General features: G+C 33.4%; 1 protein-coding gene across 3 annotated transcripts in view; it reads right to left on the bottom strand.

Moving 5' to 3' along the window:
* The window catches only part of SPAG16 (sperm associated antigen 16), a 1126826-nt gene that overhangs the window by 845432 nt on the left and 257331 nt on the right, over positions 1 to 24063 (bottom strand). The gene's annotated exons all lie outside the window — the stretch shown is intronic.

Here is a 24063-nt window from a genome sequence, read left to right as displayed (position 1 = left end):
GATTCTCTTCATCAAGTTAGAATTGCTTGAAATGCATGTGGATTTCCTTCCTATGAAGGAAAAAAAACTCATTGTGACTTTTGTTAGTTCAAGGAGTTACAAACTTTCTAAACATAGTTTCTAGATTTATCTTTTCCCAAATAAGAAACACTCCACATTTTTTATAATCCTCTATATCCCAAATACTTTATTATGCCCTAGAATTTTGCTGAGATCCACAAACCTATTAAGCATTCGTTTTCTTCTATGGAGGCTTCTTAATAAAAGAAAAATTGGAAATAAGAGGATAATCAGAATGGACTTGATATAGTTTTAAACATTTGCATTTCCTGAGTGAATGCATTCAATATTTATAATATATAAACAATATATGAGCCATATGTATCCATATCCAGGCTGGGTGGGGTAGGGAACAGGTTGCATTTTTATCTTTGAATCTCACAAAATTTTTATGTATGCAAAATTAATGGCCTAATAGCATAAAAATGCAAGAAAATACCTATATAAATTAAAAGCATATTATCAGAATGCCGTGTTTAAAATATTGATTGTCAATCATTAAAAGTAATGTAGAATAATTTATTAAGTGTACCTTTGTTGAAAATGAGGCAATTTTTGTTCTATGAAATAATAACATGTATTTATATATTTTTAACTAGAATAAGATTGTCTCTATGAAACCTTAAACTATTACCCCACTGGGGAATTATATCTTTAGGGAAAAACAGCCAGTAAAAAATTTCTTAAGGTTTTGTACATTTTTAGCCATGTTATACATTTCTTATTGTAAGAGTAACTAAAATTAAAATATATGCACTATAATTTTACAAGTATATTGAGAAAATATTTTATAATGTAACAAATATTCAAAGTCTAAAACATAATTTGTGGTTTGATTAAATCTGTAGGTAAGTTAGATAAGCAAGCATAATTTTATGCAATTTATGTAAAAATGGTCTAGAGCTGTTAATTTTTTTCATTCGGTAAGATTTCTCCTTCCTCATTTCTCCTTAAAAATGATTGCACTTACCAGTAGTGCATTGATGCTCTTGACAATAATTGTATTCTTTTGCTGAAAAGCTTCATGACATCACATTGCCATCACAAGGTTAGAAGCTCATGCACCTGCTGACATCTCTCAGTTAAAATGAGAATAAACACTGCCACTCCGTTTGGAATGTGTAGATAATTCAGAGACGGTTCAGGATGACAGTTGTTATTTTGCTTTAGAAGAGACAGGCATAGAAAACTAGCACTCATAATTGTCTTCTTATTGCGTCGAAAGAATAAAATTAATTTTATATCTTAAATATTTCCTTCAGAGCTTGTATGGCTAAAATGAATTCTATACAGCTGAAGGAATTTGAATGAGGCCTAGGTATTAGATAATATCAAGAAATTACTATCTATTTTTTCATGTAATTATGCCATTATGATTATATGCTTTCTAAAGTTTTTCCTTATTAAAGATACATATTGAAGTAATTATGAGTGAAATGACATGATGTCATGACATGCATTGAAACATCTCAGGAAAGATGAGAGAGGAGAGAAGAGCAAAAAAGTAAATAATATAAAACGAATGATTTTTGAAGCTGAGTATGGTACATGGAGGTTCATTGTACCATTCCACTTTTGTGGGTGTTTGAAATTTTCCATAATAAAAAGGTAAAATTAACTAAAAAGGAATTTCCAAAAATAGCCAAATTAGGACCAAAAGTATTATACCATCTGATTTATATCTTTATGACAGAACTATCTTGTATAGTGAATATTCTTAATTAGATTATAAACCTCTTGAGGATAAAGTTTCTTTTTTAAAAATATACTTTATCTTTTAAGTGGTTAGGTTCACAACAAAATTGAGCAGATACATAAAGACTTTATCTTTTACTTTGATTTTATCTCTACAGTCCCTGTACATGACTAACACAAAAAAAGAAATTCTCATGTAATAAATAAGGCTAAATCAATAATTAGAAGTAGTTAAAACATTTTATTCATATTTTATTATAAGCATTTAATAATATTTATGGAATAAAAAGCTTCCAACTTGTTCTCTTTATCTTAAAAACATATGATTTCTTACCAAATTTTGAGTGATTTTCAAAAGACATCTTAAGCTTAAATATATTATAATGAGTTCATCTGTTTCATTTTTAAAATTTTTAGAACCTGTTAGTATGATGCTCTGTGGAAGATGAAAGGGGAATGTGGCTATGGGGCTAATTTTCACATAGTCACTTTATCAGGTCCTAATATGTTTATATTCATTCAAGCACTAATATGTTTATAAGGAACTAATAAAATGTACAAAAACAAGATTGATAAAGTATTCATTCATTGGATCACTATCTAATCTGTTCCTCTGAAATGCTGTTTTTTAAAAAATTGCTTACATGCCAAGTAGAAAAAATAAATATCGTTCAGAAATGAAAACTCACAAAATGCCTATAATGAACATTTTACTCTAGTTCTGATGACTTCCTTGTTTTTTAAAAAATCCCTTTAGAAAGAATAGGATTATGCTGCAAATATATAATCACATAAGAATGCATTTTAAATGTAAATATAGAGAAGAAAATTAATTTGATAGGATTAAACAAGTCAATAGGCAGATTTTGTTGAATCTGAAAAAAGAAGTATTTTCAAAATGTAAACTCAAGCTGGGCACCATGGCACATGCCTGTAATCCCAGCTACTCAGGAAGATGAGGTGGGAGGATTGCTTGAGCCCAGGAATTCTAGACCAGCCTAGGCAGCAGAGTGAGACTTCAACTCAATTTTTTTTAATGTAAACTTATTAAAAAAGTAAAAACTACTGCTTTTTATTTTACCATTTATAACTTTTCTTGCCTTTACTTTTCATTCTAATTTTTTTCATATACTATTCCCTGGAAAGACTCAGCAATTTAAAACGTTTTCAGAATACTCTATTCTTAATGGTATACATATAATTATATATACACATATAATTATAATTAGATATAATTATCCATCATGAAAATGTAGTCAATAAGCCAAAATATTTGAAAGGTTTACAATTTTCCAACTTTCAAAGCTGTCTCAAAATATTACATGTATATAAAATTGCAGAGAACAGAGCATATGTTGTGCATGTGTATGTGCTTACAATAAAACAATAACAAAGACTGAGCAAGGAAAGGGCTGGTAAGAGATTTAAAAAGGTGATAGGTAACTCATTATTATAGAGATAGCCATTAGCTGGCAGATTTCAGGGATCTAAAGGCAGTGCTTGTCTGACATGGTCCATTACTCAATCACCTGACTGGAAAATACAACTTATTTACTGAGAAAAAAACCCACAAATAACATATGCTTAATTTTTATATTATGCTAGACTAATTTGAGCATATTCTAAGCATGATGCTTAGTCTTAAATATTTTATGTCAGTGAAATACTTTCTTGACTTTTGATATAAAACTATCATGACTGATATTATTTTGGAAATCTGGCAGATACATGAATAGAGAAGTGAAGAAAGAACATCTTCAAAAAAAAGATACTTGATCATTTTAATCTTCTTACATGTGTTAAGACTTATTTTGTAGCCTACCATATGATCTATCCTGGGGAATGTTCCATGTTCCCTTGAGAAGAAAATGTATTCTGCTGCTGTTGGATGGAATGGTTTGCATATGTCTGTTTTGTCCATTTGGTCTAAAGAGTGTAGTTCAAGTCCAGTGTTTCCTTATTATTTTTCTAGTCTGGATGATGTATTCTTTGTTGAAAGTTGGATATTGAAGTCCCCTTCCATTATTGTATTGCAGCCTCTTTCTCTCCAGATCTATTAATATTTTGTTTATATGCTTAGGTATTCTGATGTTAGGTGCACATTTATAATTTTTGTATCTTCATAATGAAGTTATTCCTTTATAATATAATGATATTCTTTTTCTCTTTTTGTAGTTTTTGACTTAAGATCTACTGTATCTGATATAAGTTTAGCTATCCCTGCTATCTTTTGGTTTCTGTTTGTATAGAATATGTTTTCCCAACCTTTCACTTTTATACATGGTTTTTAGAAGTAAAGTGAGGCTCTTGTAGGCAGCATATAGTTAGATCTTGGTTTTTTTTTTTTTTTTGGTTTTTTTTTTTTGACCCATTCAGCCCCCTTACATCTTTTGATTGGAAGATGTAATCATTTATATTGAGGATCATTATTAATATGTAAGGACTTACTACTGCCATTTTGTTATTGTTGCTGTTGTTTTTTAGGTCCTTTGTTCCTTTCTTCATTTTTTAGCTGTCTTCTTTACTGATTTGGTGATTTTCTCCAGTGATATGTTTTGGTTCCTTGCTTTTAATCTTTTGAGTGTCTACTATAGGTTTTGCATTTTGCTTACCAAAATTCTTACATAAAACAGTTTACAGTTATTACAGGCCATTTTAAGCAGACAACAACTTTGATTGCATAAAATAAATCTATGCTTTCATTCCACCCCCCATTTTATGTTTTTGATGTCACAATTTACATATTTTTATTTTACCCCTTAAAAATTATTTTAGCTATTATTATTTTAATAGTTTTGTCTTTCAACCGTTATACTAAAGATACAAGTGATTCACACAGTATTATTACATTATTAGAGTATTCTGAATTTGATTGTTTACTTACTTTTACCAGTGGGTTTTATATTTTCAGGGTTTTTGTGTGACTCATTAGTATCCTTTCAGCTCCCTTTAGCATTTCTTGGAAAAGTCTGGTGATGATGAACTCCCTCAGGTTTTATTCATCTGGGAAAGTATGTATCTTGTCTCATATGTAAAAGACAGCTTTGCTGGATGTATTTGTCTGTTCTTACACTGATATGAAGAAATACCTGAGACTGGGTAATTTATAAAGGGAAGAGGTTTAATTGACTCACAGTTCTTCATAGCTGAGGAAGTTTCAGGAAACTTTCAATCATGGTGGAAGGCAAAGGAGAAGTAGGCACCTTCTTTACAGGGTGGCAGGATGGACTGAGTGCAAGCAGGGGAAATGCCAGACACTTATACAACCATGACACCTTGTGAGACTCACTTACTATCATGAGAACAGTGTGTCGGAAGCCACCCCCATGATCCAATTACCTCCACCTACTCCTGCCCTTGATGTGTGAGGATTATAGGGATTACAATTTGAGGTAAGATTTGAGTGGGAACACAAAGCCCAACCATATCACTGGATAAAACTTATTTTTGGTTGGCAGGTTGTTTTTCCCTTCAGCATTTTGAATATATCATACCATTTAGTCATGGACTATAAGGTTTCTGCTGAGAAGTGCACTGCTAGTCTTATTGGAACTACCTTATTTGCTTCTTTTCTCTTGGTGCTTTTGGGGTCCCCTCTTTTTATTTGTTTTTTGATAATTTGATTATGTCTTGGTGTAGTCTTTTTTGGATTTAATCTGACTAGAGATTTTGGACCTTCTTGTACCTGAATAATTTTTATCTTTCTCGGGTTTGGAAAGTTTTGTGCTATCATTTCTTTAGATGAGCTTTCTACCTCTGGTCTCTTTCCTCACCTTCTTAAACTCTTATAACTTGAATATTTGTATTTGATGCTATCCAATAAAGCCCATAAGCTTTCTTCATTAATTTTTATTCTTTTTTTCTTTGTTCTCCTTTGTATTTTAAAATAGCCTGTCTTCAAATTCACAGATTTTTTTTTCTGCTTGACTAATTCTGCTTTGACACTTTCCATTGCATTGTATTTTTTCAGCTCTAGAAGTTTTGTTTGTTATTTTTTATAATTTTGATTTCTCTATCATTTTTGTTGCTTATTATTTTTCTTATTTAATTGAATTATTTATCTGTATTTTATTGAAGTTCACCGAACTTCCATAAAACAATTATTTTGAATTCTTTCTCATGCTGTTCTCGTATCTCCATTTTTAGAGGGATTAGCTACTGGGTGATCATGGTGTTCTTTTCATAATGCTAAATCTTATTGGCTTTCTATGTTTCTTGTTGCTTTTACATTGATGTCTGCACATTTGTTGGACCTCTTGCAGACTTTATAAGTTAGTTTCCATGTGGAAAGACCTTTGTCTAGGGTTGTTGCAAGGGAACTTACTGGATAAAGTGCAGCTTTTCTGGCACCAGTGAGAATGCCAGAAATGTAGTCTCTGTGCTGCTGTGGTAACTGAGGTCAGTGTTGATGAAGATTTCAGGGGATCCTCAGCAACCAACACTGTATATGTCCACAGTGGCAGCAAGTGTTGTTAGAGTCTTTGATGGTGATACTTTTTAATGTCCTCATGACCTCCTTTTCTCATACAGAGAAGTTGTTACTAAGGGGAATCTGTCCTGGAACTGTCTCTGTCTTGTGTACTCATTTGTAGTGGTGGTGGTACTGGTATCTGATGGAGAGGCCAGAGAGGTGAGGTTAGGCCTGAAGCATGGGCAAACATGAAGGGACTATGGCTCTGGAACCCAGGGTGATAATAGAACTGGTACCTGGGGCACAGACTCCCCCACTGCCAAGTTTGTAACAGTATTCAAAGAAAGGGTGTTTGTAAAGCAGCAGAGGAGTCTGCAGGAGTGCACAGGTGTATGCAGAGTTAAAATGGCCCTGAGGTTAGAGCAGAACCTAGCTCTTTATAAAGTAGCTGAGCTTGTGTCTAGAGGATGGGCATCCACAGAGAGGACTTGGCTCTGGGTCTTGCAGTACAATCTAGCTCGCTATGGCAATGGCTGTGGTATATGAAACATGATCATGCCTATTGTAGTCACAGAGCCCAGGTCTGGGGTATGGTCACTCGTGAAGTAGCCACAGTTCCAGGGTCAGTGCATATACTCAGGGTTGGAAGAGATGGGTATACATTTTGAGAAAGGAGCACCTCTACTTTCAACAGTGGCCACTTCTTGAAGGGGAGGAGCGTGCAGCCCCTCTTTTAACAGAGGATTGTTAAAGTGGTTGAGGCTATTGGTTACCTCAGTGGCAAGAGATGCCTGTGTTCTCTGTGGACCAGGATACTGGTAACCACAGCGGTTCCTGTCAATGAACCATGCTGATAGCCTATACCATTCTTCTTTACTCCTAGCTTTCTTCTGGCATCTCAGGTACTTGGGTATGCTGTTCTTACCTGTGATTCTATGTGGATATTCTCCATATTTTTGCTCCACTGGGTTGCTGCAGATTCTTTAATGTGACTGTGGGCTGCTTCTGGGGTATTTTGGTTTGTAAATAGTTGTCCATATTTTTTGTGTATGGACAGATGAAGGCTAGTGTCTCCTTGTATTAGTCAAGGTTCTCTGGAGGGACAGGACTAATAGCATAGATGTATATATGAAGGGGAGTTTATTAAGGTGTATTGACTCACACGATCACAAGGTGAAGGTGAAGTCCCACAATAGGCTGTCTTCAAGCTGAGGAGCAAGGAAGCCAGTTCAAGTCCCAAAACCTCAAAAGCAGGGAAGCTGACAGTGCAGCCTTCAGTCTGTGGCTGAAGGCCTGAGAGCCCCTGGCAAACCACTGGTGTAGGTCCAAGAGTCCAAAAGCCAAAGAACTTGATGTTTGATGTTTGAGGGCAAGAAGCATCCAGCATGGGAGAAAGATGGAGGCCAGAAGACTTAGCCAGTCTAGTCCTTCCACGTTCCTCTGCCTGCTTTCATCCTAGCCACGCTAGCAGCTGATTAAATGGTGCCCACCCAGATTGAGGGTGGGTCTGCCTCTCCTAGTCCACTGACTCAAATGTTAATCTTCTTTGACAACACCCTCACAGACACACCCAGGAATAATACTTTGCATCCTCCAATCAAGTTGACACTCAATATTAAACATCACAATCCTACTCCACTATCTTGATGATATCACTGTTTGAGAATATGTTTTTGAAATGAATAAATTATGTCAGCTCTGGAAAACACAGCTTATCAATATATAAATATTTCAACACAGAAACAGTTGAGAAAACAAAGAATCATCTAAAACTAGAGTTGAGAAAATAAAGAATCATGTAAAACCAGAGCATATGCTAAGGAGAGCCCCACCAGGAAGGTTAGTGATAGAATTCTAGCAGTTTCTGCAGAAATGTCCATAGCATGAAGAAGCAGGGCTCGGGAAGAAAGTAGATATTTGTTGTTGGTTGGTGGAGGGTAGAGAAATCAAGCAATTTTAGAAACCTGCAGAGTCCACAATTCAAAATGTAAAATTAATGCTCATTTCCATGATTTATGGGGCACAGAGTGTCTGTATACTAAAGCAGGGAGCAAATTCAAGAAAGGCAGATAAGAATGGCTAAACTAGCTTTGACCTAAAACAAAAAATAAGGAAGAGACAAAGGAAAAATAAGCTTCCGATAGGACCAAATATCTTTGCACACCTTCCTTATTTGCTACTTCCTATTTCTTACAAACAACTGATATGAAGACCAAATAAAGGTGAAGGGAGTATGCCCAAACTTGGAGTAGCATGAATGGAGGCAGATTTAGACAAGTGCAAAATATGGCATAGAATTCCCAAGCCTATAAAGATCTTGGGAATTGCTACTGGGCATAGTCAAGGGAAACTCTAAAAACTGTATTCATCTTCATCTATTACCTGACAGATTTGACATGATAGGCAAGGTTCTGGCATTATTTCAGCTAGTTCTTCAAAATGGTATTCAGGTCAAATATAGAAGTGGAGTGGGGACGTCACTGTTGAAAAATTCAGACTGCTTTTACAACCACAGAAAAGAAAGTGGTCAGCAAAAAGTGAGTGTCCCTTCAATTCAGATGCCTTCTAAGGAACTCTCTCTATTCCTATGGCTATCTGAAACCCAACTTAACAGAATAACACTATAGGAAATAGAAACTTTTCCCACTTCTAAGTATCTAAAGATCTGAATAGAAACCTGCACAGATTTTGACAGAATTATGAGATGACAGAAGTGTCCCAACTTCATTTTGTCAGGCCAGAACATTTCTGATACTCTGATACCAAAACCTAAAAATAATACTGATAGTAAATTTTTAAAATCCCATTGACTAATCTCATTTACACTATAAATGCAAATAGCACTCAACAAGTAAAATACTGCAGAGTTCTTGAAATGAAGACCACCTGCCAGTACTTTTCTTGGGAAATGCCCCCTAATGCCAGTGAAAAATCACATATCACTACAAGATAAGCCATATTGTGCAATGAAACACATTTATCTTGGTCCAGACTACTTGGTCCAAAAGTTGGGAGAAAAGCCTTCTGAATGATTTCTGGACTTGGAGCCAGAAGGAGCTTCAGAGGAGTCTCTCAAACGACCAAAGCTTTCAGTAGCTTAATTTTTGGAACATGAAGAAAACTGTCTGCAATAGAAGAAAAGAAGGAATAAGCAAAGAAAAACAAAATTAAGAGTTGGGCTTTCCAAATCTCTGACTATTACGGTTAGGAAAATTCTGAATTTTTCTAAAATATCTTGATTTCATGAGCTATCTCTCAATTATAGTAATACACAAAAAGTATTTATTAGATATATTTAAAATGCTAAAAGTAAAAAAAACCTTGATTTAAAAAGAAAATTTAAAATATGCATAAAAGTATAATTCATAATCATGATTAAAAATGGCTGTTCCAAATTCACAGGTAATATCATACTTATTATTTTAACTATAGGTACATTCCCATTAAAGTCAGCAATGATATAAAGGTGATCATTTTTAGCTTTACTATTTTTTATTCCCCATAGCCAATAAATTTAGACAGTTAAGTGAAATAAGGAATATAAAAGTTGGAACATAATATTTGTAACAGTGAATATAATGCATAATAACTCCATATAAGTTTAAAGGAATTTTGTAGATCTGATATGATGAAAATGGCAAGAATTTCTTGAGAGATAAAAAAGTATACTTGAGTAAGTGGAATGCCGTGACATATTCTTCCATGAGATTGATCAATATTGAAAAGACATAAATTCTCTAAAAGAATATTGTAAATAAAATGCGCTCCAAATAAAAGTACTAGCAGCATGTTTTCCCAAGGAACCAAATGAATTGCTAAAGATTTTCTTGAAGATGAAAATCCTAAGATAAGGAGAAATATTTAAATATACATTAAAAGCGCATAATTTGAATAGTGTTAAAATAGTGTCAGATGGTCAGACTATAATAGAAAGAAGACTAGGACTTTGAATATAAATAACCATAGAATTTAAAAATTGGTGGAAAAGTAGCATTGTTCAATAAATGATGCTGATTAATTCTGAAAAAAAAGTCTGTGATATTCCTAATTCAAATTATATAAAACAAATTACAGATAAAATTGTAAAAGTAAGGAAGTAACATAAATATGGTGTTAGAATAAAATAAGTAAATATTTGCCAGTGAACACACCCACATACACACCCAAACTCATAAAGGTATTGATAGATGTGAATAAATGTAAAAACTTAAAAGCATCTTTTTGTCAAATACAACTATAAAAATATTCAGACCCTAAGTGGCATAATAAGGTTTAAAATTTTTAATTAAATTATTACAAAAAATAAGAAGACAAAATAATATGAACAAATTATATGAAGAGATATGTCACCTCCCTCAAATAACAAATATCCAAGTAAAGCACAAATTTTTTAACCTTACTATAAATAAAATGAACACAAATACAGACATATACATACAATTAAAATGCCTTTTTAAAATATTTAACTGATGAGGTTTTGTTCTATTTTGTTTTTAATGCATATTAGCAGATATTGAGATATGAGTACTTCAAACACTACTACTGCAAGGTAAGAAGCCTTTCAAGTTTTTGAAGTTGGTAGTAAGGGATGGGGCAAGATTACTTTCATTTCTTTAGGAGATCTGTTTAGCTTCCATATGGAGAATGTTGGACTAACACAAATGAGTGGTGATGGCAATTTTGTCTAAGATAGAGACAACCAAGTTGCTGTTGGAGAGAAGTGAAGAAACTAAGATATTTTTAGTAGTCAGAATCAACAGGACTGCAGAGTGAGAAGTAAGAAACAGAGGTGACTCCTGATTTGAGCCTTGACAAAGGAATAGGAGTAAGAGAAAATAATAAAATTTTAGACATGTTGATGAGATAGCTGTCAAAATTAACTATTAAAATACCCTTAGAAACTCATAAATTTGAACTTTTATTAATAATGCATCAAATAAAATCTGTAATTTAATATTTTAGAGAAAATAATATAAGAGAAAATTTTTAAATAGATCATAGGAAAATTATTTAAAATCTATAATGTAAAAATTCCTATTTGAATGTTATATTATAGGTCTTTTTGAAGAATAACATTTTAAAACAGAAAAGAAATAGGATTACAAACAAAATTGGTCATATTAAAATTGAGTTCCATTTTGAGTTCCATAGACCACAGGTGGAAAGAAAAAGCATTCAAGTATATGGCATATCATGAAGGTGACATCTTAAATATAACGAGAAAAGAATAATTATCAAAGTTTTATTGGAACAAAACAGTGTCATCTGGAAAAAAAATAAAGTGGCATTCACACTTTATATGACAAGCCAGGATAAATGCATTTATATTAAAATATAAAATATACAATCATAAAACTATCAAACACGGGAGTAGCCCTTCAAAAGTTTGCATGAAAACAGTTTTTATAATTTTTTATTCAAAACTTAAGAATTATAGACTATAAGCAAACTCGAAAGATAATGACAAATGGGAAAATATTTTAAGTTTATACCATACAAAAATAAATTATCTCATACAAAAAAGGGCTCATAGAAACTGAAATAACCACATCAAAAGAAAAATGGAGAAAACATATGAACAGAAAATCTACAGAACAGAAAGCACAAATAGCAGCTTTTAAAATCATTCTCAATCTCATTTATAATAAGATAACTGAAACTAAAAACTGTCGTGAGTATTTGATTACTCACCTATCATATAGATAGAAACCGAAAATCTTGAAAAAATGCTGTAAGGGGTCGGGCGCAGTGGCTCACGCCTATAATCCCAGCACTTTGGAAGGCCGAGGCGGGCAGATCACGAGGTCAAGATACTGAGACTATCCTGGCCAACATGGTGAAACCCCGTCTCTACTAAAAATACAAAAATTAGCCGGGCATGGTGGTGGGCGCCTGTAGTCCCAGCTACCCGCGAGGCTGAGGCAGGAGAACGGCGTGAACCTGGGAGGCAGAGGTTGTAGTGCGCCAAGATCGCGCCACTGCACTCCAACCTGGCGACAGAGCGAAACTCCGTCCCCAAAAAAAAAAGCTGTAAGGAAATAAACTATCAATTTTTTGGTGGGGGTAATATAAAATAATTAAAAATGTAAAAGTGATACAATAGTGGAAATCTGGCAATATTAATATTCACCAAAATTACAAGAACTTGACCCTTGCATTCAGTAATTCCTCTTCTGGGGCTTTTCCCTGTAAAGTTTTATGTCCAAAACAGTTTAAATATAGGTCATTGATTGCAGTAGCAGAATATTGGACAAAAGGCTGATATGTACCAATTGGAAACAGATTAAATGAATCTTGGTATATTATACAATGTAATACTACAATGTAGATATGAAGTTCTTTCTATGCCAATTTAGAAAGAACTTTAGACGTAAGTGATAAAAACAATGTTCAAAGCAACCTTAAAATAAGCTAAATTTTAGGTACATAAGGGCAAATAAGAATGTATGTTCAAGCTTGTTTGCATATAAATGAATCCTCCGAAGGATACAAAAAAATATATTAAATGGTTACTTGCAGGTGGAGTGTGGTACCTGGGTGGAGACAGGACCATGCTGACAATGGGAATTTCACTGTGTACCTAGTTTTATAGATACAATTTAATAGCCATTTGATTTAATTCTCAAATTAAAAATACTCTTTACTCTAAAATCACACTCTTTCTGTATACCATGATTTAAAATGTCATGATTTAAAAATCAATTACACTGTTCTTTAAAAAATAGGTTAAAATGATATTAGAATACTTTAAATGTTTATGTTTACTAATTTTAGTAGAAAAGTACTGACATTTAAGAGCTCTTTTAAATGAAACTACTGATATATAAACATCTGCAAAACATTCAAAAGAAAATAAATTATTAATTCGAGTAGACCAAATAAGTATTCACTTTCAAAGAAATGCAAGGGAAGGATTTAATATTATTTCTCTTTCGATAAAATAAAGAATACACCATGACAATTTTTACTGGAACAATTGCATTTTTGGAGCCCTTTTCTATTATATTATTTCAAGACTATAAAAAGGTGGTATTTCTAATATGATATTTGTCAATGATAGGAAGAAACTATATCAATGATATATTAGGTTATCTTCTGATAATGATTTTTTAAAGAGCCCTGAGGTTATTACTTAAATAGAAAAAGTAAATGATATTTAGTTTGAATTCTGAAGGGAGATCCACAATAAAATACATTATTTTAATCTATGCTCCATAGTGAAATGTAATCTATTTCTATTAGCCTCAGGTTCTTTTCCTTCTCTCTTCTAGCTACATAAACAAAGGAATATAACTGCATTATACATCTTTTTCAATAGTAATTTAAACCTCCAAAGGGTATTTTAAGAACACATTCATTAAACAGGTTTATATTTCCAATTCACCAAAGGCAGACAAAGCAACGAGAAGAGATATACTTCTTGTACGGTGATTATAACCCCTACTAACCATTACAAGTCTCACTCTTATTTCTGAGTGAATTTTTCAGTGATTCATTTGGTCCTTGTGTTACAAGAATATTTTAAAAAGAAATATCAAGAAACAAGGAGGAGGCCGCTTTAACAAACTCTTTAAAATATACATCCGCTCTGTCATATCTCCTATGTTTTTCTTCATAGCACTTACCACTAACTCCAATTCTCATATAGTTTTTATTGGTTTATTATCTCTTGTCCACACGAATGGAGTTCCCATTGCCTAGCACAGTTACTGAGATTTAGTAAAATATTTGTTGAGTTAAATTGTGATTATTACATGTTTGTAATGTTCAATCTGAAACTATTATGAAATTCTTTCTATGTTCAGAGACTAATCTGAGCAATATAAATAAATGCATTGTAGAAAAAATACATATCTAACTTCTGTTTTAAACACAAGGTAAAGATATAACAAAAAACAAAGAGAGTAATAACACATGCTATGCTTGCTAAAAAAAAAAGGGGCACCTGTAATTCCACCCTGCAATATAATGAACAGGAAACAGATGGAGAAATGGTAATGACTTAGCAAAAGAGAAGAGAGCAAGCCTAAGTGTTTACAGAGAGGGATACAAAAGAGGATTTTAAAAAATCATGTAAAGTAAAAGTAAAAGTAGAGAAATTGACTAGTCTGTTTAAGAAGCAGTTAGGCCTGAGAGTCCTTGGTCTCACATCCTCATTCATAGAATAATTGCAAGATATATTATTTTTAAAACTTCAACACTTGGACCCCATTTCAAAGTAAGGCAAAGGTAAGGCACCCAACTAAAGACAAAAATAGAAAATGATATTCTAAAAAAAGAGTAGTGACCTTCCCCCCAAGTCCTCTGCTAATCAGCTTTGGGTCACTAGAAACCAGGCTTATATTCCTGGAAGTTCGTATATGGAAGGTGATTCTCTACAGAGAGAAAAGACCTATGGACATCAACATTTGGCATTCTCCAGTTAAAATGATGGTTTGTTTTGGGCCATCACATCACACAAACCCCTCCCAAGCGTAAAGTGTTTCATTCTTAGACATAATGGTGAGTCAATGATCACCAAACAATAAAGGAAAACCTCCCACATAAAAAAACAGGAACCAAAGTAGATAAACATATAAAAAGTAACTCAAGATAAGCAGAAGTGATACAAGCAGAAAAAACTGCAAAGATTCCATAATTGATCACATGTTTCAATGTAAAAGTAAAACTATAAAACTCCTAGAAGATAGCATAACAGAAAATCTAGATGACCTAGGGTTTGGTGATGACTATTTTGATACAATACCAAAGGCAGAGTTCACAAAATAAATTGATAAGCTGGATTTCCTTAAAATTAAATTTTCTGCTCTATGAAAGACACTGTCAAGAGAATAAAAACAGAAGCCACAGACTGGGAGAAAATATTTGCAAAACACACAACTGATAAAGGAGTATTATCTAAAATAAACAAAAGGCATTTACAACAACTCAACGATAAGAAAATAAACAACTTGATTTTAAAATGGGCCAAAGACCTTAACAGATTCACCAAAGATATATAAATGGCAAATAAGCAAATGAAATGATGTTCTACATCATATGTCATCAGAAAAATGCAAATTAAAACCACAATGAATACCATTAAACACATGTTAGAATGACCATAAACCACAAAATGCTGGTAAGGATGTGGATCAACAGAAACTCTACTTCATTACTGGTGAGATGCAAAATGGTACAGCCACTTTGGAAGACAGTTTGGTAATTTCTTACCATACAATCCAGCAATCTCTCTCCTTAGTATTTATCCAAAGGAGCTGAAAACCTGCACACGGATGTTTATAGCAGCTTTCTTCACAATTTTCAACACTTGGAAGCAACCAAGCTGTCCTTGCGTGGGTGAATGAATGAACTGTGGTACAGCTAGACAATGGAATATCATTCAACATTAAAAACAAATGAGCTATCAAGTCTCAAAAAGACACGGAGAAAACTTCAATGTATTTTACCAAGTGAAATAAGCCAGTCTGAAAAGGCTACAAACTATATGATTCCAGCTACATGACATGTTAGAAAAAACAAAAGTATGGAGACAGTGAAGAAAATCAGTGTTTGCCAGGGGTACGAGGGGGGAGCGATATGAATACGTAGAGCACAGAAGAATTTTAATGCAGTGAAAGTACCCTGTTTGATACTATAATGGTGGATACATGTCATTATGAATTTTTCCAAACCCATAGAATATATGACACTGAGAATGAACCCTAATGTAAACTACGACTTTTGGTGATAATGATGTATTCATGTAGGTTTATAAATTAAAACGAATATACCTCTCTGGTTGAGGATGTTGATAAGAAGGAGGCTATGTACGTGTGGGGGTATGGGATATATGAAAAATCTCTGTACCTTCTGCTCAGTTTTGCCATGAACCTAAAACTGCTCTTAAAATTAAAGTATATTTTAAAAATTCCATGATTAATAGTCTATTACAAATAAAAGAAGGTATTGTACTCACAGAATATAAGCAGGAATATTATGAAGAAAGATTATGCAGGAATAATAGTTTTTGAAAATTATATATGTTACTTAAAATTAAAATGCCAATTTAATATTTCCAAGATAAAGTCAAAGAAGTTATTCAGAGAGTGGGACCACATAGGAAAAAAGGATGGACTAACTAGGAGAGAAAGTGATAAAAAAAATCAGAAAGCCAGTACAATAGGTCCAACATTTGACTAGCATGCATTCCTGAAAGAGAAGACAAGAAAAATATGGGAAGCTACTCAAAGAAATTAAACAAAGCATGCACAAGACTTTCATTGAGAAATACGCAAAGCTTCTATTAAAAGGCTTGAAAGAGATCAACAAAATTTTACCATATGCATCAGTAAAACCATTTAGCAATGTAATTATTCCAATTATCCCAAAATTAACTTATAAATTCAACACAATTCCAGTGAAAATTCCAAATAGAGTGTTTTTTAGGAAGTCAATATGATTAATCAAGGTGTTATCTGGTAGAATAAAAGTGCATGAAGAGTTTATGTCAATTTTGATTTTTAAAAGACCAAAGAAAGTGGGGAGGCTCATTATACCAACATGAAAATATACTTACAAGCTACCATAATAAAGCTGTTTGGTCAAGAACAAAGTGACCAGTGGAACAGGATAGAGATCTCGGAAAATTACCAATATGAACAGGATTGCTACATTAAATCTCAAATAAATTGGGATGCAGAAGAATTAAATATGTATATCTGAATAGAAAAACAATAAAGAGAATAAATTACGATGTACTAGAGTATCTCTTTACCTAGGAATGGGGAAAGATCTAAATAAAATTCAAAAATTAAAATCCACAAGAGGAAAATTGGGTACATTAAAAATAAACATTTCCATTCAATAAAGGACACCATAGTTGAAATTAACCAATAAAAAATAGAGAAGTTCCTTGCAATGTCTAAAACTGACAAGGGATCAATATATAAAATTTTAAAAACCCAACAAATAAAAAAGTACTGAGAGTCTAATAGAGAAATAGGCAAAAGATATGAAATGACCATTCATAAAAAAGAAATAAAATGAGATGCTCAACCTAACCAATTTCTTAGGGGCTCTTGAGCTCATCGATTTCTTCTTGAGTAAGCTTTGGTAGTTTGTGTCTTTCAAGGAATTTGTTCATTTCATCAAAGTGTGTTTATTGACCATAAAATTGTTCTTAATACTTTCTGATTATCTTTTAAACATTTGGAAAATTTGTAGCAATGAACCATCACTCATTTTTGTTATTGAATTTGAAACTTCTTTCTTTCTGATCAGTCTGGCTGGATATCTACCAACTTTATAAATCTTCTCAAAGAACCAGCTTTTCATTTCACTGATGTCTCTATCATTTCTGTTTTTTATTCCATTGATTCATTTTAATTGTATTATTCACTTTCTACTGCTTACATTGGGATTAATTTGTTCTTCTGTGACACAAATGTTTCCACAATTCAAGTAAAACAAGAAAATATATAGCATTGAGCAAACTAAAAAAACAACAATTTAAGAACTATAATCAGTAACATTAACTATCAGAGACATACATAGCTGCATCAACTCATTTTTTCTCTTTCTATTTGCATAATCTCAGTGGAAATATTCTGCATCTTTTAATTCGCAATATTCTTATACTTAGTATTTGTTGTTTTGATTTTTCTGGTTGTTGTTGTTTTTATTTTTCTGCATTAACATTCTCATGGTTAATGCATCATAATTAGTGACATCAGTGAGGGTAAGTAATTGAAAAACTTGTGGCAATGCAATGGCTTACTGGGAGGATTTTACTGACAAAGAAAGAAGTAAATAAAAACAGCAGCAATACATAACAATATTTTGTTTCTTATTTTTCTTTATTTTAAACTTGAACTAGACAAATTTTTATCCCAAAAATAAATTGTAATGTGAAGATAATGCTTTCTTCTTAATGAATAAGAAAACACTGAAGAAAGTAAAGCTTTGTAAAAATAATTATATTAGCTAGGTTTCATATAAAAATAAATAAAAATGAAAAGGATGAATGACCACAAGTACCATCTTCAAAAGAATTTAATACGCACTAACTTAATTTAAATTACATAATAGCAAAGACTTTTACAATTCTTACTTATTCACTTATATATGAGACAGTTTCCCATGTAAACTGTGTTCTTGTTACGTTTCTTTTTAATTACAGAAAAAAAATTCTCATCAAACTAATTTAATACATCAAGTATAGCTCAGGTTTAATATTGAGAATTTGTCTACGAAAATAGACTTTTTTTTGCTGGATTAAACTAACTCTGACTTTGTGGTACTTACAGACGATGGCACCTGGGACTCATATGGTAACCATAAAGGTGGTATCTCCATCCACTCCCCAGGCCTACTACGTGTCAACCCCCAGTGAGGAAGAACTCAGTGGGTAAGACTTAAATTATGGAAAAAACAATTTCTCAACTGTCAAAAACATTTCTTTCTATAGACAAGGGAAGACGTTAATTACCCACCTGCTTTTGCAGAAGAGAAACAAACTACTATTGCTTTCTTTTCAGCTGTGTGTTGATAGAGGTCTGAAATTCCTGTTCTTTATGTTTATTATACATCTTGGAAGGGTTCTCTCTTCTATTCTAGCCAAAACCTCCTCCAATCTTCAAGATTATTTTTTTCTTTTTTGAGATGGAGTCTCTCTGTGTCACCCAGGCTGGAGTGCAGTGGCGTGGTCTCAGCTCACTGCAACCTCCACCTCTTGGGTTCGAGCTATTCTCTTGCCTCAGCCTCCCAAGGAGCTTGGACTACAGGTGTGTGCCACCAAGCCAGGCTAATTTTTGTTATTTTTAGTAGAGAAGAGATTTCACCATGTTGGCCAGGCTGGTCTCAAACTCCTGACCTCAGGTGATCCACTTGCCTCAGCCTCCCAAAGTGCTAGGATTACAGGTGTGAGCCACCGTGCATGGCCCAAGATGTTTCAAGAGCATACTCTGTCAGCAGTTTTCACTCTATGCGTCCTAATTTCTGCATCCTAATGGTAAGGCTTTTGAGGGATTTTCCTCTAGAGACTACAGGTTTTCTCCCCAAATCCATCCTCAAACAGCCTACTGCTCTCACTACTCAGACCTCCGTTTCCTCATGGCCCCCATTCTCAGCCTTTTGTTTTCACCGTAAATGAAACAATGACAGAAGTGTCAAAAAAGGAAAAACCATGGTAACAATAGTACTGACCTAATCAATGGCAGAATTAGCACATATGTAAATATTAACCATGCAGAGGAAAGCCCCTCTAGTCTTGTAATTCTACGAGTGCACCTGCGTACACATGCACACACACATGCGCGCGCACATACACACACAAATAGCTTCCATCCCTCTCCCTAGTTTTTCACATTCTCTCTTTTGGTGTGTGTATGTACCCCGAGTGTACTGCAGGTACCATAATGTTCCTGTTCTGTCTGGCATTTCTGTGGTTGTTTTATTTACGGTGAAAAGTAAAGTCTGAAGCATAATATTCCATTTTTTAAGTCACAGCATTGGCTACTTTAATTAAAATGCATAATTATATGCTAGTTCACTGAACATTCTCCAACTTCTCCAAATTGTGAAGAACTACAAATGAAACATTCTTTAAAGTATTATTTTTCATAATATGGAAATATTCCTTTAAATATTAAAGTCTTCTAATTCTGTTTGAAAAATCATTAACAAAGCAATTAACTAAAGGCTGAGAAACTTCTGTTAATTAAAGATGAAAAGAAATAATGACAGAAAATGAAATGTAATATTAAATTTTAATTGATTTATATAAAGGTATTTACGAAAATAAATGATAATTATGTAATAAATGTATATCCACACTGATATTCCCAAGTTCCAAGTTTAGGGAACTTCAGACTTTGTGTAATATAAAGATTCAGTTAGAAATACAATGATTTTTTTTGGGCCGGGCATGGTGGCTCATGCCTGTAATCCCAGCACTTTGGGAGGCCAAGGCGTGTGGATCACAAGGTCAGGAGATGGAGACCATCCTGGCTAACACAGTGAAACCCCGTCTCTACTAAAAATACAAAAAAAAAATAAAAATAAAAATTAGCTGGGTGTGGTGGCAGGCGCCTGTAGTCCCAGCTACTCAGGAGGCTGAGGCAGGAGAATGGCATGAACCTGGGAGGCGGAGCTTGCAGTGAGCCAAGATAGGGCCACTGCACTCCAGCCTGGGCGACAGAGCGAGACTCCGTCTCAAAAAAAAAAAAAAAAAAAAAAAAAATTAAGAAATATAATGATATCATTGTGCTAATAAGAAACTCGATTTATTTCACTTCCTTTATCTAAATTGTGCTGACCAAGGCGATTACAACTCACAAAATATGTCAGTACATTAAAATAGTGGTGTACAAAGATGAAATTAAAAGACTCATTATGCCAAACTTAGTATTTAGATTTCTGTCCTTTGGCAAGTTGTTTAAAATTACAACCTTTTTTATTTTTTAACTATCAGTAACAACCTGAAAATAATTTTCATTAATTATGTACTTGTATTATTATTTGTTTAACCACGCTTTTAGCAAAAATTAATATGCTTAATAGTATGGTTTATTAACAAGGACAACTGTAGTGTTCACTTTTTGTTCGGTTGTAACACAGTGAAGCACTAAATTCTTGTAGCAAGAAATCACTCAATCATGCATTTTTTTAAGTCAGAAAAATCATGATTGCTTGCTTTGTTTGCCAAACACCAAATAGGTCTGATGGGTACAAAGACACAAACATTCTATAGTGAAAACTTGTTTGGACTTTGTCATAAACATCCAGTGATAGTTGTACAAGTTGAAAAAGACTTGTACAAAACATATTACAAGACTCAAGTAATAAGTTTTTGGCCAGCTAAATTTCACTTTAAACTTAGCTATGTTTAATGTGCTTAATGAGCATTTAAACATTGTCACCGCAAGCTATGATTTCAGATAAAACAGATACTGGTGATTTAGCAGGTGTCCATGAGGGGCAGTATCACATTGCCACAAGATCAACTACTCATCGCTGCTATTACTAGATAAAAAAATTCTAAAGGGATAATTTTAGCACACCTGAAGAGAATGTTGTACTATGAATCTACGGAATTTATAGTATTTAAGAGCATTTCTGCCTCTTCACCATAAATTCAATCACATATCACTCATTGTTCAAACCCTTCCCGAAAGCACAAGAAGACAAATCTTAATCTAAAGAAGCATATCACCTGTTTTAGAAGATAACCAGATTATATGCATAGTTTTAAGTTCGAATGAAATAAAATGCATTTTTATAGATCACTGTCACATTATACAGTACATTTCCACTGGCCAAGTGTTTACAGAGTATATCTAATCAAAGAAAACTACAAATATCCTAAATATCAATGATGATTATGTGTGTGTGTCTGTATGTATGTGGATATACAGATGATAGATAGATAATAGATAGATCAATAGATACGTACATATGTACATACATACTTTTTTGGTTAATACAAAATAATCTTAACCCTGTGAATGGTAAATAGTATTTTTTGTGCACTGAACCTTAAAAATGTCAAATGTTTTATTCATTTTATTCAACTAAATCAATGTTAAAGCTATTAGTCAAAGGAGAAAAAAAGATAAGATAGGGAGAAAATACTTAGGGTGATGGCAGAATCCTTTGATGCAGACATTCTCCACATTTTTTAAAAAAGTGATTATTAACATACTCCCTCAGTAACTATGCACAATGGTTGTTTTCTCTAGGTTAACTGAATCAGTGAATTTTATTTTTTTAAGAAAAGGAAATAAACTCTTTATTGTTCTTTTAAATTACAGAGAAAGTTATCCTTAGAAAATCATAAAATATACTACTCATTCCTGAGGCACAGAAAGATTTTAATCAAAGTAAATCCTAATTTCTTAAGGACATATATAATAAATTTGACATAGGATGTCAATTTAAACACAGGCTGTAACATCACATCCTACCTAATCTTGATTGAAATGACCAAAGGAATTTAAAATAGGGAAAACTGAATCACTCTGGTAATTAGAAAAATGTATCATCCAAACATTTCATCAAATTTTGTGCTACATGTACAGAAGTTGGGACCATATTGAAAGAAAACAGTCATTTTCAATATCAATCTCTGAAAAAGTGGGTTTAAATTTGTTAGAACATTTTCACTATCATAGCTTGGAATTATGTATTGCTTCCATTTGTTTTGTGATTGTTACCTAATCTTATAGACAAAAACCTCATAAAAGTAGAGCAAACATTCTTTTGATACTGCCAGTACTGAACTAATACACGAATGATTGAAAGAATGAAAGAGTGAGTGAATAAACCCCACTGATACTTTCTGTATTAAGAAGCAATAATTGGAAATAAGAGTAAGCTTGAGAAAGGTCTGCTGCCAAGTATGTTAACATCAGGAAGCAGGTGTCCTGAAACACTCAAGCAAACATAACTGACCGAAACATCAGAGCAGTAGGTAACTGACATTGTGACATCAATAGGTTCTATTCCTTAACAGACTGTAAAACCAAGAAGCAGAAAAAACACAAGCACAATGACTATGTAGATTGTAAACTAAACCAAACTGAAATCAAGATACAGAAAAAAAAAATGTTAAGAGGTGGCTTTGCCAAAAATAGAGACATCAAAAACCAAAAACACCTGACTGTGGAGAAAGAAGATGTATATGCTTGGCAGTGCTTCCACTCACTGCTCCCTATTACTCTCCAAGTGCAGTATCACTGAACTTATATAGAGCAGAATTCCACTACCAGCCCTTGGAGATTCTTTTTTTTTTAATTATAAAAATGTGATCATTTTAATAAAATAACACAACAATGTATGAATTGTCTTAAATACCATCTAGTAATTATTTCCTTGAAAAACATATTACTATATTTAAAGTTCAATCATTAATGTATGATAGGTTGCTTTTTTTTGTTTGTTTGTTTTATTTTATTATTATTATACTTTAAGTTTTAGGGTACATGTGCAGGTTAGTTACATATGTATACATGTGCCATGTTGGTGTGCTGCACCCATTAACTTGTCATTTAGCATTAGGTATATCTCCTAAAGCTATCCCTCCCCCCTCCCCCCACCCCACAACAGTCCCCAGAGTGTGATGTTCCCCTTCCTGTGTCCATGTGTTCTCATTGTTCAATTCCCACCTATGAGTGAGAATATGTGGTGTTTGATTTTTTGTTCTTGCGATAGTTTACTGAGAATGATGATTTCCAATTTCATCCATGTCCCTACAAAGGACATGAACTCATCGTTTTTTTATGGCTGCATAGTATTCGGTGGTGTATATGTGCCACATTTTCTTAATCCATTCTATCATTGTTGGACATTTGGGTTGGTTCCAAGTCTTTGCTATTGTGAATAGTGCCGCGATAAACATACGTGTGCATGTGTCTTTATAGCAGCATCATTTACAGTCCTTTGGGTATATACCCAGTAATGGGTCTACCATCAGAGTGAACAGGCAACCTACAAAATGGGAGAAAATTTTCGCAACCTACTCATCTGACAAAGGGCTAATATCCAGAATCTACAATGAACTCAAACAAATTTACAAGAAAAAAAAACAACCCCATCAAAAAGTGGGCAAAGGACATGAACAGACACTTCTCAAAAGAAGACATTCATGCAGCCAAAAGACACATGAAAAAATGCTCACCATCACTGGCCATCAGAGAAATGCAAATCAAAACCACAATGAGATACCATCTCACACCAGTTAGAATGGCAATCATTAAAAAGTCAGGAAACAACAGGTGCTGGAGAGGATGTGGAGAAATAGGAACACTTTGACACTGTTGGTGGGACTGTAAACTACTTCAACCCTTGTGGAAGTCAGTGTGGCGATTCCTCAGGGATCTAGAATTAGAAATACCATCTGACCCAGCCATCGCATTACT

This window comes from Pan paniscus, chromosome 13 (genome assembly GCF_029289425.2).
Source record: "Pan paniscus chromosome 13, NHGRI_mPanPan1-v2.0_pri, whole genome shotgun sequence".
Lineage (NCBI taxonomy): Eukaryota > Metazoa > Chordata > Mammalia > Primates > Hominidae > Pan > Pan paniscus.
This window is presented reverse-complemented; position numbering and strand designations above follow the sequence as displayed.